This window comes from Diabrotica undecimpunctata, chromosome 5, assembly GCF_040954645.1.
Source record: "Diabrotica undecimpunctata isolate CICGRU chromosome 5, icDiaUnde3, whole genome shotgun sequence".
NCBI lineage: Eukaryota > Metazoa > Arthropoda > Insecta > Coleoptera > Chrysomelidae > Diabrotica > Diabrotica undecimpunctata.
Window position 1 is genome coordinate 16,529,110 of NC_092807.1, and position 15,916 is coordinate 16,545,025.

Here is a 15,916-nt window from a genome sequence, read left to right on the forward strand (position 1 = left end):
ATGTAGATGTATATGCATGTTTTATTGATTATAGAAAAGCGTTTGACTGCGTTAACCATCAAAAAATGATCGAAATTCTCAGAACAACTGGAATTGACGAACAAGACTTGCGAATTATCTCAGAACTGTATTGGCACCAAACGGCAACAATTGAAATAGAGCACACAACATCCGAAGATATACGAATCCAACGAGGAGTGCGACAAGGTTGCGTCTTATCACCGCTACTGTTTAATCTGTATTCGGAATCTATATTCAGAAAAGCATAAGACGAGGTTCAAGATTCAAGATTAACGGAACCAGCATAGACAACATCAGCTACGCTGATGATAACAAGCAACAAGAGCTACAAAATATAATAAATGCGGTAGTTCGTCATAGCGAAATGTTGGGTTTACATCTAAATGTTTCCAAAACTAAAGGTCTAGTATTTTTAAAGATACCAATAAACGTATATTTGTATGCCAAGGCACAAATAATAGAACAGGTAACTTCCATAAAATATTTGGGAGGAAATATCAACAGCCAGTGTAATCCAAAAAAATAAATCCTATTAAGAATCGAACAAGCGAGAAAACACTCATGAACATGAAAACATTTTTTACAAGATCAGACCTTAGTCTAGAGCTCAGAATTCGAATGATCTGATTTTACCTTTTCTCTGCTTTGCTGTATGACTCTGAAAGTTGTACTCATTACTCACTAATTACTCAGAATAATTAAAGAGAGAAAAATACAATACGTGGGTCATGTGTTGAGAGGTCAAAGATATGAATTACTCCAAATCATATTGGAAGGTAAAGTTCAGGGCAAAAGATCAGTTGGAAGACGTCAGAACTCGTGGCTGAAAGACCTGAGGAGATGGTTCGACCGCTCATCCACAGAAATCTTTCGTGCAGCAGTTTGCAAAGCTACAATTGCCATTTGGATCGTCAACGGCGCAATAATAAGATCCATTCGTTGTAGATCCTTGTACCGTTTTAACAGTTTTATTATCTACTATCATATTTATTTTAATCAGTGTGTTTTGCCAGTGTTGGCTTACGGAGTGAAAACGTTGAATAGAAGGACAGTGAAAAAGAGCTGTGTGACTCAAAGAGCGATGGTGCGTTCTTTGCTGGGTGTTTCACTGCGAGACAAGATCCCGAACCGCCAGCTATAACGAAAATCAGGAGTGGCTGATGCTATAGAGAAAATAATAACACTGAAGTGTAATTGGGCAGATCACGGTAATACACAGTAGATATATAACAGTAGATAAGCGAATATTGAACGATGGTCATATTTGCTACTTGCATTGTCTCTCTTATAGTTTTATTCCTTACAAGGTTTATTGCAGGTAAACCTTATTATCTTCTCCAGTAAGGTAGGGCGAAACAAAGCAAATAAATTACCAATTAATGGATTTCTTATACGAATGGAATCGTAGTGGAATGGAGCCTGGTGCAGTCTAAGGATTTCTCGTACGAGACGAGACCTAATATTCGGTAAAACACGTAGCGACGGAAAATGCCTGTTCTTGTTACAAATAAATATTTAAAAATTAGTTATTCAACAAGTAGGGATATCGACAAGAAAATTACTGAAGATCGGATATATGGATATTGGAATATGGAGAGACCAGAGGTATCAAAAAGTTAGCAGACACAACAGAACCTAAAAAATAGAAGTTAAGCGCCAATTATTTTGATTTTAGGATAAAAACAATAAGCAAAAATAAAGGATCATTATATTAATACAGATTATTTAAAAACAGGAAAAGAAAATAATTGACAGAAAATTATGGAAATGTAAGATAAGGAAGCTGTTATGTTGTATAGAATGTACCAAAGTAGTGAAGTGTAATAACTACCAAACAATTAATATTCAGTCTACAGACTGAAATGCACGAGACCTTTCGAATTTGTGTAAAGTAACCGTTAAAACTCAGTTCAACAAGTGAACTATAACCAAAATAGGACAGTAAAGTAGTAAGTTAGATTAATCGTTTGTCCAATAAACTGATATTTTTTGCTTTTTAAAATATTTTAAACTTCCGTTTGCAAGAATTCTTTTTTATTTCAGTTATAAAGATTGAATAAAGCTATATTTTGGAAATTGAAAATCGATCGTCGTAATCATCACGTCATCGTCACAAAGTTACTCTGGATAATGATCAATTCCTACTTATTGACCCCAATTCGGTAATAATTCCTGCACGCTGCACGCTATCTACGAATACTTCTCACCCTTCGTATCCTGACAAGAGACGTCAGCATTAGAAAATGAATTGTCCTGGGGCATTTTCAGCATTTGTTTGGCGTCGAGGACAAAGTAAATGGAGTGCTAGGACGGGAGATATTTTGCCTCTTTTTCTTTTCTGAACAGCAGCGCCAGCGTCGCTACCGACAGACACCCTCATCTCTTAAATCTTGCTTTTTTGTTTCGTGTGACGCATAAAACAAAGGAAGCATAAAGTTAGCGAGACAGTGTCATGTCAAAGCGTAGAAATTAAATAAATTTAAAAAAGTTGTATATCTATGTTTTATCCATTTCTTTCGAAAACGTGAATTGTTTCCCTTCAGTTTAATGTAATAATTTAATTGATATCTCAATTTACAGCCCTTTATTAAATTACTTTTGTATTATTTTTAACTGCTTTTTGATTTATACGAATTAAATTAATCTTTGGCTTTGATGATGCGTTTTGAAAAAGTTGTTAGTTGTTTGATAGCTTTATGATGTTTTGGATATATGCTTTTACAATCTATGTATCACATATTTATAATCTTCTTCTTCTTCTTCTTCTTTTGGCATCATAACCCTGGATGGGTCTTTGCCTGTCTGGCTATGTCCTTCCATTCAGATCTCTCTTGTGCCCTTCTTCCCCATTGTCTTATGTTCATTGTTTTCAGGTCGTCTTCCACGTCATCCAACCATCTCGTTCTGGGCCTTCCTGTTTTTCGCCTTCCTATGGGCTTCCATTGTAACATTTTCTTTGTTGTTTTTGCATCGTTTTGTCTCTGCACATGTCCCAGCCATGACAGTCTTTGACTTTTCACAAATCTTACAATGTCATAACCTTCATTTAACTCATTAACCTCGTCGTTTCTCCTGATTCTCCATGTGCCATCTTCCTCTTGTACCGGGCCATATACTTTCCTCAGTATTTTTCTCTCGAATGTCCTGAGTTGGGCTTCATCTTTTTTCGTCATTACCCAAGTTTCACATTCATAGGTTACTACGGGTCTAATCAGTGTTCTGTAGATAGTCATTTTGGTTCTTTGGTCTAATAATTTCGATGTCATCAATCTTTTATTAGCATAGTATGTACGATTCCCGCTGGAAATACGTGCATTAATTTCACTACTTACGGAGTTCTTCTTTTTCTTGCTTCAGGATCAATTTGTTTGAACACTTCCATTAGTCGTGGCTTATTCCATCAGTAATTTGTACTGATTTGGTGTTTATATGGCCGGTTATATTGGTTTTTCTGATGACTGCCTCAAGAACTAGGTTGAATAGCATGGTTGATAGGGCATCTCCCTGTCTTACTCCCATGTTGATTTTAAACAGGGGAGTCAGTTCTCCATCTACTCTGACTGCGGCTTTTGAACCCTGCAACGTCATTTTTATGAGGCTGATGTATTTCTTAGGTATACCTAGATTACAAAGGTCTTCCAGCATTCTGTCTCTTTTCACGCTATCAAAAGCTTGTTTAAAGTCTATATACATATTATATAGGTCTATGTCGTATTCATAAGCTTTTTCTTGTATCGTTCTTAGTATGAATATGTTATCTGTAGTGGCTCTATTTGGTCTGAATCCATTTTGATAATCACCAATTATATTTTCGGAGTATTCTAATAATCTATTGTAGATTATACCAGAAAGAATTTTTTATATTACATTTAGCAATTTAATTGGCCTATAATTCTGGCATTCCCCCTTATCTCCTTTTTTATATATTGGCTGTATGAGGCCAACTGTCCATTCCTCTGGCATTTGCTCCTTCGTCTATATTAATGTTATTAGGTAATGGAGTCTTTCCCAGAGTCCGGATCCCCCATGCTTTAATAATTCTGCCGAAATTCCGTTCGTTCCTGGTGCTTTATTGTTTTTTAGTTTATTTATTATCTGAACTACTTCTTCATAACTCGAAATTTCGATGTGCAGCTTCGCCGTATAATATATTGTCTTGTTCTGCTCATTTTTGTTGTCTGCATTTAGATTTTCTTCGAAATATTGTTTCCAACTCATTATAATTTTTTGCTTCTCTGTTAGTAGTTCTCCATCCTTGTCTTTGCATATCGTTAGTTTTGGTCTAAATGACTGTGTGCTTTCTTTTATGCATTTATAGAATTTTCTGCTTTCGCGTCTGTTGTTATGCTTTACGATTTCTTGTACTTGTTTTTTCATAGCCTTTCTTTTCTTTCTTCTGCATATTCTAGTCGCTTGTATTCTTTTTTCGTTATAAATCTCACTGCTATTTCTTGTGTTTCTTTGAAGTTGGTTAAGCCTAGCTTGCCTTTTTTCCTCTACTGCAGTTCTGCATTCATCATCATACCATTCCGCATTTCTTTGCCTTTTCCGACAGTTTCCTCTGCTGACTCGTTATAATTGTTTTTAATTGTCTCCATTCCTCCTCTGCAGTATCTTCCTCTCTAGTTCGGTTGAGTTTTATTTGGAGAGCATTTCTGTAATCTTGTCTCTTTGTTGCGCTTTTGAATCCTTCGACATTCCATTTTTTGATTTGAATATTTTTCCCTTTTGCTACTGTCGCTATTTTCTGCCGTAATTTTGCCCCTACAAGATAGTGATCTGAGTCAGAGGTCGCCCCGCGATACGTTCTGACATTAGTTATGTCTGTTGTCCATCTTTTTGAGATGAGTATATGGTCAATTTGATTGGCTTCGTTAGTTCCTGGTATTTTCCATATTCCTTTTCTCTGGCAGTTAGTACTGACAACTACGTAGTTATTTGCTGCTGCGAACTGTGCCACCCTGAGTCCATTTTGACTGGTTTCAGTGTGATATTTATAATCTATATTAATAAAAATGAAGTGCCGAAATGTTTGTACTGGTATCACTTTAGAACGACTGCACCAAATTAGATAATCTTTTTTTGTTGTGTTTGTTATTATCACGAGAATGTTTTTTGTAAAAAATAATTTTCAAAAAATTGTACGGAAAGACTTCAAAAACAGTTTTTCATTCATTTTAAATCGAAATATAACTAATCGATTAGGCAACATCCATACCACACTGAATATACCGGTTCTCGGTCAATCACCGTAGTCAAGCAGTGTCGGTTACGATTAGTACTTGGATAGGTGACCGCTTGGGAACACCGCATGTTGTTGCCATGTGAAACCTTCCTTTTCCGAAACGACTGGACCGATTTTATATATGTTTTCTGTAGTTCTCGCTCACTGAACTTACTGATGCTCTGAGAAACACCGTTGTATCTCATACCCTTAGTGTATTTCAGGCTGCTTGGTACATCCATGCTTCACAGTACCTATTCATTTATTTGGAATACAGTTTTTCAGTAGCTTGATGAACTCTTTTATATATTTAGCCTGCATTTTTAGAATACTAGTGTCTAGCAATAAAACAATATGTTATTATGTAGCTTGAAACTAAGTTTATTTGAAAGGAAAAAGACAGTTAAGATTTGATTTCACGTATAGTGTGTCTGTATATCCGCTTATACGTAATTCACCCTAAAAGGTATCTTCAGAACGGCTAGTTTTATTTATGTATAACGGAAACAACTGTTTTCTTAATGCAATAGATCAGTAAATGTTCTTTAAAATTAGCAATACATGTCTCTAGTTAAGAAATAAATGAAAACATATAATACATGTGTATATACAAATGTCTATAGATTACATGAATGAACCTCACAAAAACATGTGATACAATAGAATTTATTGCACTGATTGCACCTGAAACGAGAAAAGGGAGTTTTATTCTGAGCAAATTTTCTACCATTCTACCTACCATCTGCTGAATTTTTTGGGCAACATGTGACACATCTTCTTTGCATTTGCTAACGTTGCATTTTTTCAATATGGTGACGTTTACGAGCATGTGGCATCTGTTGCTTTGGATTAGTTAGTCTAGAGAAATCTACCAGTTGACACACCAACTCTTCCTTGAAATATGTGATGGGCATGTTACTGTTGGTTACTTTTTGGTAAATTATATAGGCTTTGAAAATAACTCAATTGCTATTTTAGGATACCATTTCACTGATTTTCGTAAAGCTGTATAATAAGACTTTAGTTGGTCAGATATATCTATAAATCCATTGCTCTTATTGTAGTCAAGGAAAGGAAAATAATTCCTGCAGCTGGCTGTATACCACGTATCACAAAAAGAGGTTAATCTTTGTAAATGGGTATATTTTATAAAAACCCTTAAAAGGGCTACAATAAAAACACGAACGTTTTCGGAACAACAGTTCCATCATCAGGTTAAAAATACAGGTTACCATGCCTGAGCCACCAAAATATTAGGGTAAAAACCCTTTAAAATATATAATGTTACCAAAGATTGTACATGATGTTGTTAATATTATTTGATGTTTAATATTTTAATTAAATTTTACTTCAGGTAACATACACCCATTCTTTAAGTGATTTCCAGTGTCCGGAGAGTAAACCTCTTCAAACGGAGTTACCAGCTGAAGTGCGTTTGAAGAGGTATAAAATAAACAAGTTACGACAGGTTCAATCTTCTCTTATATACTTCATTCACAGGTGATTCTCAATTAAAATAATTCTAAAAAACGATAAAAATGTAAGATTTTGTATCCAAACTAAAGTACATATAATTATTTAAAATGCATAAACTATTACTGTAAATGTGTTTAAGATTTTGGCCCACATAACTTTTTTATACCATGCATTGTGGCATTTAAGGTGTTAAAAAATACATACAGCCCTTAATTTTCACCGTTCTAACTAACCCATTTTTAATAGCTATATTAGGATCACAGAGTTAGTTGCCATACTCCTCCGAAATGGCTGGACCGATTTTTATAAAATTTTAAACATATATTTGGTAGATCTGAGAATATTTCATAATATATTTTTCATATCCCTAAGGGGTAAGGTTGGTTCACTCCATACATTTAAAAATACAAACAAACCTTAATATTCACCCCTTTATTACTACCTCTATTTGTTAATAACCATATTACTGTCACAGAGTTAGTTCCCATATTCCTTCGAAATGGCTAAATTTCACATAAGTATATATTCTGAGAAAGACAAAAAGAACATAGATATATTTGAGATGTACTGCTGGAGACGAATGCTGAGAATACCATGGGTGGCCCGAAGAACAAATGAATCCATACTGGACCAGCTAAACATAAAGAAAAGACTAAGAACACAAATATCAGAACGAATAATAAGCTATTTTGGACATGTGCTTCGAAGAAATGGTCTTGAAAAACTTACCATTCAGGGAAAAGTAGAAGGCAAAAGAAATAGAGGTAGATCTCGCACACGATACACGGACCATATTGTTGCTACCATTGGCGCTCCATTGTCAGAATGTGCTAGAATGGCAGAAGATAGAAAAACGTGGAGGAACATTGGGAAATTTAGCTAATAGCTTCATGATATCACGATACCTGCATCAGGTTAACGACTAAGAAGAAAAAGAATATATTCGGTAGGTCTCAGGACCTACCGAATTTTTTGAAAAGAAGTTTTGAAAATTAATAAAAGCATTCAATAAAATTTTTAAAGAAAAAAATTAATATTTTTTAAATTTAAAAGAACTTAAATATGTAATGTTATTATAAAAAAATATTAACAATTCAGTAATAAGCAGACACAAAATTTCATTAACCCACATTATAGTAATACCACGCCATAAGAAGTATTCACTTCTGTCGCCACTCCTCAATTTCCACGCGTCGGTTTTTTCCATTACATTTTGGGCAGTTTGCTTTAAACTGGAAATAACCTTATGGTGTTTATCTCTAATAGTGACTTATAATTATCTGCATAATCGTTACTCTTGCAGCCAAACCAATGGCAACCAAAAGCAACATAAGGGAAAAATGAATATTTAGTTTTTTAGACAAAACATGATTTTAAGCTGCAAAAACTAATAAACATAAACAAATGGCTGTTTCAGCTTTATCACTCTAATACGTAATGAGTGCTCTATCTATCATTCACATTCCTTTATTTATCGTAATAAAAAGCACGCTTAGAAATCTCGTATGAAGACTACGTACGCATTTAACTCCAAACGGTGAGCAAAGAAAAATAAAAAGAAGAAAACAGTTCGAATCTCAAAGTTGTAAGCGGGAAAATCATCCGGCGTTCGTTATCCACTCATCCGAACAACTCTGTCGGTATAACAGCGAGCTGTCGCGCTAGCATTAATATTGCAAGAGACGTTCCCGATTGTCTAACGAGTTAGGAGGCGGCGTGAGGCGGTAGCGGGGCTGGAGGTGAGGCGGTGTCGGTTTTGTGAAACCGGCAACGAGGGACCGTAAACGGCGGCGGCAGTTTCGAGCACGAGGGACCGGGTCGGGTGGCTGATCGTACCCCCCTAAAACCCCACGGCTGTTTTGTACCGAGAGCCGGTTGACAGGTCAAACTGCACGGATAAACAACGCAGGGACGGGCTCACCTCTATAAAATAAACAACTATATAGCAAACCCGAAAAAAATTGCTATTAATTATTGAATACATTATTTGAAACTAGAGAAATTGATTAAAGAACGGCTTATAAAGGAGGTGTAATTTATCAAAGAATTGATAAACTGAGGATTGCTTGGTGGTTTTTGTAACCCATCGCAGAATTTGACCTGGTCTAATTTACATTAATATCATTCTGAACATATACATACACAGAAATACCCTATGAAGTAAAACTGAAAAGAGATATGTAAGAGGGCAAAGCAAATCTTAATAAACTATTTATTACAAGTATTTACATAAAGATACTTTACAAGACTTTACAATAAGATACATCCTGGTTAAATAAAAACATAAAAATTCTAATTAGATTTTATTGTTTAAACATATAATAAAAAGTGTGTGTGGCATGTGTGTGTGGTGTGTGTGTGTGTGCGTGTGTGTGTATAGGTGTGTGTGTGTGTGTGTGTGTGTGTGTGTGTGTGTGTGTGTGTGTGTGTGTGTGTGTGTGTGTTTGTACAAGAGAATATATGAATATGGCTTGGAAGCAGGTCCGTTAGCCACAGAGTTTTATTTGTTTTTGTATGATATTTGATATTTTATACATGATATTTTAGCATTATTGTGTTTGTACTATTTAGACCAAAGTTAGCCAAACTCAAAGATAAAATGTATACTCCATATACTCCAAATACTGCAGTTTTCCGCGTTTAACTAGCAGCAATAAAAATAATAGATAAGATCTTCACTTAAAGACTTGTAATGACTGATGAAACACATCAGTGTTTGGAATCACCACACCATGGTGAAAAATTTGATGTAATCAGACGGAACGTGGTCCCATCAATCCATGGATTGTGACGAGATTGCGATGAGTTCGCTGTGAACATTTTTTTAATGAACAATTCGCGAGCAGTTCCCGAACAGAAAAACAACTATTTCTATAGCCCATAGACTACCCCGTAACATCACAAACACTCAAATCCCTCTTTTAGTCACCTTCAGTCCAATTGCCATTTATCAAAGTATTTCAAATTGTTAGCTGCTGCTAATAATATGACCCTTCATTAGAGTCTTTATAGACTCTGACACCATGTTTGATAAGGCACTCTCGGAGGATATCAGGATCAACGGGGAAAGATTAATTCGATTTACTATTTAAATGGGAATAAGCCACAATTAAAGGTTAAAATACGTTTATTGAGGTTTCAATTTTCACTTCGGAAATTGTCCTCAAAATACAAACATTAGTAATAATACTAATGTTTGTATTTGATGTCGTTTCTTGGTGCGCTGTCGTATACTTCTTCTAGAGTAGTTCGTAGAAATCTTCTTTTATTTCCATGCTATGTTCTTCTGTTGGGCAATGTATGTTAATGATTAAGATATTAAAGAATTTTGTTTTTATTCTTAGTTTACATATTCTCTCATTCGCTGCTTTGAAATCTAATATGGCGTGTTTTATCTTATTGTCAACTATGAAAGCTACTCCGAACTCTTTCTTTCCGCTCTCTTTTCCGCTATACAGTATTGTATGCATTTTTGTGTCTTTTATTCCGTGCAATTTAGTTTCTTGTATTGCTGCTAGTTCTATTTTGTATTTTCTGAGCTCGTTAAGTAATGATGTTTATTCAATGTCAGGACATTCCAGGTACCGAGTGCGTAGTCCATATTTCTTTGCTTAAGTCGTCGTCAACAAGATTGATCTATCCGAGGCTTATTTAAAGGTTTTGTAGTGTTATACTTTTTACGGTAACGGGTTACCGGCCCATTGCCCAACCCCCAATCTGGAGAACCAGAATTTTCTGTCAGGGTTTATTCCCTTAGCCGATATGTTCCAGTTTTTAGGCCCTAGAAACTTGCCTTTCACCCCTCTCGTCTGCTACATAACGTACAACCATTGTAGGCCATATAGCCGTGGTTACGCGGCAAAAGCCTTCGGGGACGTGAGAGTAGGAATTGTTGGCAGAAGCTGAGTTCTATTTCTAGAAGCATCGACTCTTTCGTCGGAAACAGTGGAAATTACTCGGAGTTTTATTACAGTGTGAGCATCGGCAACCCATACTGCCTCCAAGATCCTTTACCAACCTTAAACCACCTTAAACAAATCGTGGGAATACGACATTGACGTCCACAACATATTCATAGATTTCAAACAAGTCTACGAAATTAATAGGAACAAGTTATATCAAATATTGCAGAGCTTTAATATAAGCCAATAATACATCCGACTGGTAAAAACAACAATGGATTCGTCAAAGAAACTGTCATAGTCCAAAATGAGCTCACTAAAAACTTTACAATAGTCCAAGGATTCAAGCAAGGAGACGGGCTGGCACCGACACTATTCAACCTGACCTTGGAATATGTGATAAGACAGCTCAATGTAGGAAGAGGTAATCTCCTAACAAATAAATCAATACAGATTGCCGTCTATGCCGATGATATCAGCATTATGTCTCGCAGAACAGAAGAGGCGGCAAAAATACATTCACAATTAAAAAAAAAGGCAAAAGAGACCGGACTAGAAATAAATATTCAAAAGACAAAAAAGTTAACACTGGCAAGAGCTAGGGGAAACAGACGCACAGTGGAATTAGAGGACGACATTGAAACGGTAGAAAGTTTCACATATTTAGGAGTTGCATTAAACACGGATGGAATAGAAGAACCAGAAATTCAAAGAAGAATTCCGCTCCAAAAACACACACTGGAGATCGAAAATCAGGGTCTACAAAACTATTATCAGACCAATAGTATGTGATGCATGCGAGACATGGGTGATGACAGAAGAGACAAAAAGAAAACTGGAAGTCTTCGAACGAAAAGTCCTAAGAAAGATATTTGGACTTATTAACGAAAACGGAATATGGAGATCCAGGTACAACAATGAACTCTACGAACTGTTCAAAGAGACACCGATCTCAGAATTCGTTAAACTTCAGAGACTTCGCTGGGCTGGTCATGTAGTAAGAATGGAGACAGAAAGATTGACTAAAAGAGCCCTAGATAGTAAAATGCAGGGCGCAAGACCAAAAGAAAGGCCACGGAAAAGATGGGAGGATGAAGTAGCATTGCAATGAGTGCGTGCCCTCCAAATACTAAGACCTGGCAGGACCCTGGGCTACCTATCTCTCGACATACGCCCGTAGCGAAACCTCTGCCCCTACGAGTCCGACACCAAAGTGAAGGTGCCACGGGGCGCGTACCAAAGACGTCCCGTGGGTCCCCCTGTGGGGTACCCCGTAGGGTTACCACGACAAGTCTAGCACACGCAACCCGCGGGGGCTCCACCTTCCCCGTAGTACCTGTGTTGTGAGTACCTTGCCTACCCGTTACTCCCACACCACGGGCGGGTAGGTTCGGCAGGCGGAGGAATTTCCACCTCACACGTAGACAGGTCGCCGCCGAGGATCTCTCCTCTACCACTCTTGGATCTCCCGGTGGGTACGTGCCGGGACACCTACACCACTCCTGACCGCCGTCAGGAGCGGTGTATCCACACCCCTCCTGACCAAAGTCAGGAGAGGTATTTACGGGCCCAGCTCGTTCAACCTCACCAGGCTCTTTTGGAATGAGAGTAGAGTGGTCCCACGAGTAGTCTCGTCTCGGATACTAGGAGTGTAGACCGGTGACCGTGTCGCCGAAGCGACCGTGTGCGTTTCTACAAACCCGACACCTCAAACGACGGCTCTCCACCTCCCTATTCCTACCCATTAGTCGCCTCTTACGACAGGCAGGGCTTTCTGACCCCGGCCGTATTCTTATCTCCGCGAGCCGGACGGAGAGGATGAAGTGGCAGAAGACGCGCAAAATTTGCTAGACGTGAGAACCTGGAGAAGATCGGCGCGGGACCTACAAGGTTGGAGGGATAGTTTGGAGGAGGCCAAGGCCCGATTTGGGCTGTAGCTCCATTGTTGAGAGAGAGAGAGAGAGAGAGAGAGAGATCATAGAACCTTGTAATAATGAGTCAGCGATATAAATAAAAATATATGTAAGTACTGTACTAAGACTTATCATAAAACTAGAAATATTATTTGTAGATTAAACGTTATTAAGTCGAAATATAAATATAAATGCGAATGTTTGGAAATTTTATCATTTTGACAATATTTCGTCTTCGTTTAAGAATTCACAATATACATTCTACTTCAAATAAATCTAGAATTTTTGTGTTAGTTCTATAAAAGCTTCACAAAGAATCGCATGCTTTATAAAATATATGTTACTCATTTCGATTTAAAGTATAGCACTGTATAAACGTGTATTAACGACATCAAAGCAGTAGCGAACCCTTTATACGTTCTTTACGTGCAGACTCTGACGCTTTCAAATCTTTCATTCTCTCGTCTTTTACGATAAATCATCGTACTTCGGGTCGAAATGTTCACTCGTTATACGAGATCCACTTCGCAGTTGGAAGGCAATAATACAGCAATCCTGGGAAGTTTATTGTCGTTGCCTTGGTATGTGTATATTCGTAGCGATATCTACGTTATACGGCCCCTCATTTCAGGAAGATCACCGCTTTAGAGATTCGATGCTTTGTCCCAATACCGTCACTGGTTCGATATGAATGATGCATTGTTCATTACGATCTACTTTTGAGGTTTTCGTGAATGATAATGGTTGTTTGGGGTTTGATTTAGAAGCCAATGTTACGTTTTTAAAACTGTCAAGCAGAGGGAAATGTGCACATTTATTTTATTTGGTCATGACAAAAATTTATTCATATATATACATCGCTTTAGAACGTCTTTCGACGTTGTCCGATACCTAAACACCATCTCTTCCTATCTTCGCAGTCGTTTGTTGTTAAATTTCTTTCGCTCATGGACTTGTTTACGCCGTGTTGCCATTCTAATCTGGGTCTTCCTCTCTTCCGTCGACCTATCGGTTGCCATTCTACTACTTTTTTGGGGAGTCCTGTTGCTGGCATCCGTTGAACATGCCCATACCACCTTAATTGTTTCTTCTCTATATCCTGAGTTATATTTCCTTCTATTCCCATACGTTGTTTTATTACATCATTTCTGATTCGGTCTCGTCTGGAAATACCTAAAGATCTTCTTATTGCATCCATCTCTACTGCTTCTATTCGTTTTTTGTTCTTTTCACTAATTCTCCATGTTTCGGCGCCATAAAGAAGAGTAGTTTTAATCATGGTCTCATATATATTAAATTTTCTTCCTTTCGTTATCTCTTTACTCCACAGTATACCATTGAGACATCCTAAGACTTTCTTTGCTTGAGTGATTCGTTTTTCTATTTCCCGTGTATCAGTTCCTGTATTGTCAAAGGCAACACCCAAGTAGTCATAGCTCTGACAGCAGGAAATATGTTGTCCGTTTTCGAGGTCTATGTTATCTGACTCGTTTCCAATACAAAGATATTTGGTTTTTGTTGTATTGACATTCATTCCCCAGTCGTTATATTCTTCTATCAGTTTTCTAAGCATGTACATGCAGTCTTCCCTGTCGGTCGCTAGCACTACCTGGTCATCAGCAAACTGGAGTGTATATATACATTCATTACTAAGCTCTATACCCATCCTATGCACCTTTCTTTTCCATCTTTCCAATGCCGCTGCAACATATATCTTGAATAAGGTTGGTGAGATACAGCATCCCTGCAAGCCTTTTGTAACCAGGAATTCTTCCGTTAGATATTTTCCTGTTTTTATCTGTGCCTTTGAGTCTCTATATAGTTATTGTACAGCATTTATCAATGTGTGGTTGATGTTAGATCTTTTCAACGTTGTCCACAGTTTTGTTAAGGGGATGTTGTCATATGCTTGTTGCAGGTCTACAAAAGTAATATGAGTTTCTAGATTCTTGGCCGATCTTTTTTCTATTATTTTTTTAAGACAAAATACGTTATCGGTGCACGATCTTCCTGCACGGAACCCGCTTTGTTCTTCCTCTTTATTGTGCTTATATTCTTCCTCCATCATATTTCTCAAAATTCGTCCATACAGTCTGCTCAGGGTGCTGGTTACCGATATGCCTCTATAATTATTACAATTCCTTTTGTCCCCCTTTTTGTGTATTGAGGACATGTATGCCGTTCTTCATTGTTCTGGTACTGGGTGTCCACTTAGACACTGACTGATCACATAAGTTAATTTTTCAAATAGTTTATGAGTTCCATTCTTAAGCATTTCAGCATAGATGCCCTCAGGTCCAGCGGCTTTACCATTCTTTAGGGTCATTACAGCCTTCCTTACTGTTTCGATGTCTACCCTCGCTTCCTCTTCTTGTATATGTACTGACTGTGTTGGGGAGTTCGCTAGGTATTCTTGTCTTGTCTCTGTCAGCAAGCTTTCATAGTGATCTTTCCATTGTCTTGGTTTTATGGTGTGTATGTGTGCTTTGTCTTTTCCTATATTTTTTACTGATTGTATAAAATTCCATACCTCTGTACATTGCTTCCCTCCGATGTATGTATTGATTTCTTGACATTTCTGATCCCATGTTTTATTCTTTTCTTGTTTTATCATTTTTCGTAGTTGTCTATCGGTTTCTTTGTAAGCTTGATGGTCTTCAGTATTTTTTGTATTTAGCCATTTTAGATGCTGTTCTTTTTTCTGTTTTACCATATATTCGATTTCTTCGTTCCACCATATTTTGTTACTAATTTTGTTTTGCTGTGTCCCGAGTGTCTCCTTAGAGGCCTGGTGTAAAAATTTATTCATCCAAAGCTTAAAGAGAATATTTTTGAAGTTTTTTGTTTGACGCATCTCAGCTTTTATAATATAACTCGTTGAGAATAAAGTAAAAATTATAAAATAAACTGTTTATTTAACTGTTACCGTTAAGCTTAAGCCGTTGTCTAAAAAATATGTTTTATTTAAAGAATCTCGCACTATTACTTTGAACAAAAAAATCTTCTTTTACCTTCGTCTTAGTATTGCCTCACTTATAATGACAATTTGGGCATGTCATTATACAAAATATGTAATTGCTATTTTAATGGGAATCTGCCACAATTGAATTTTTAAATAAGTTTATTGACGTTTCAATCTCCACTTCGGAAATAGCTAGCAAAATACAAACATTAGTACAATAAACAAATTTTGTTTTTTGTTACTTGGTGAAAAATTCTTCTAATAATTTAATTTTATCTGACTCATTTATATTGACAACTCAGACATACATTATACATTTTAAAGCAGACAAATTTAAAATGATATTATCAATATTGCTGAATTGCGTTCCTGGGACGATTTTGTTGTATGATAGTTCATTTGATTACATGAAATCAAC

The 15,916-nt window shown here is 36.8% G+C and overlaps 1 protein-coding gene and 1 pseudogene across 2 annotated transcripts in view; both read left to right on the plus strand.

Moving 5' to 3' along the window:
• LOC140441117 (nucleolar protein 4) overlaps nucleotides 1–15,916 on the plus strand; it is a 553,801-nt gene that overhangs the window by 190,552 nt on the left and 347,333 nt on the right. The window lies entirely within an intron of this gene.
• On the plus strand, nucleotides 5,226–5,344 carry LOC140442536 (5S ribosomal RNA; annotated as a pseudogene).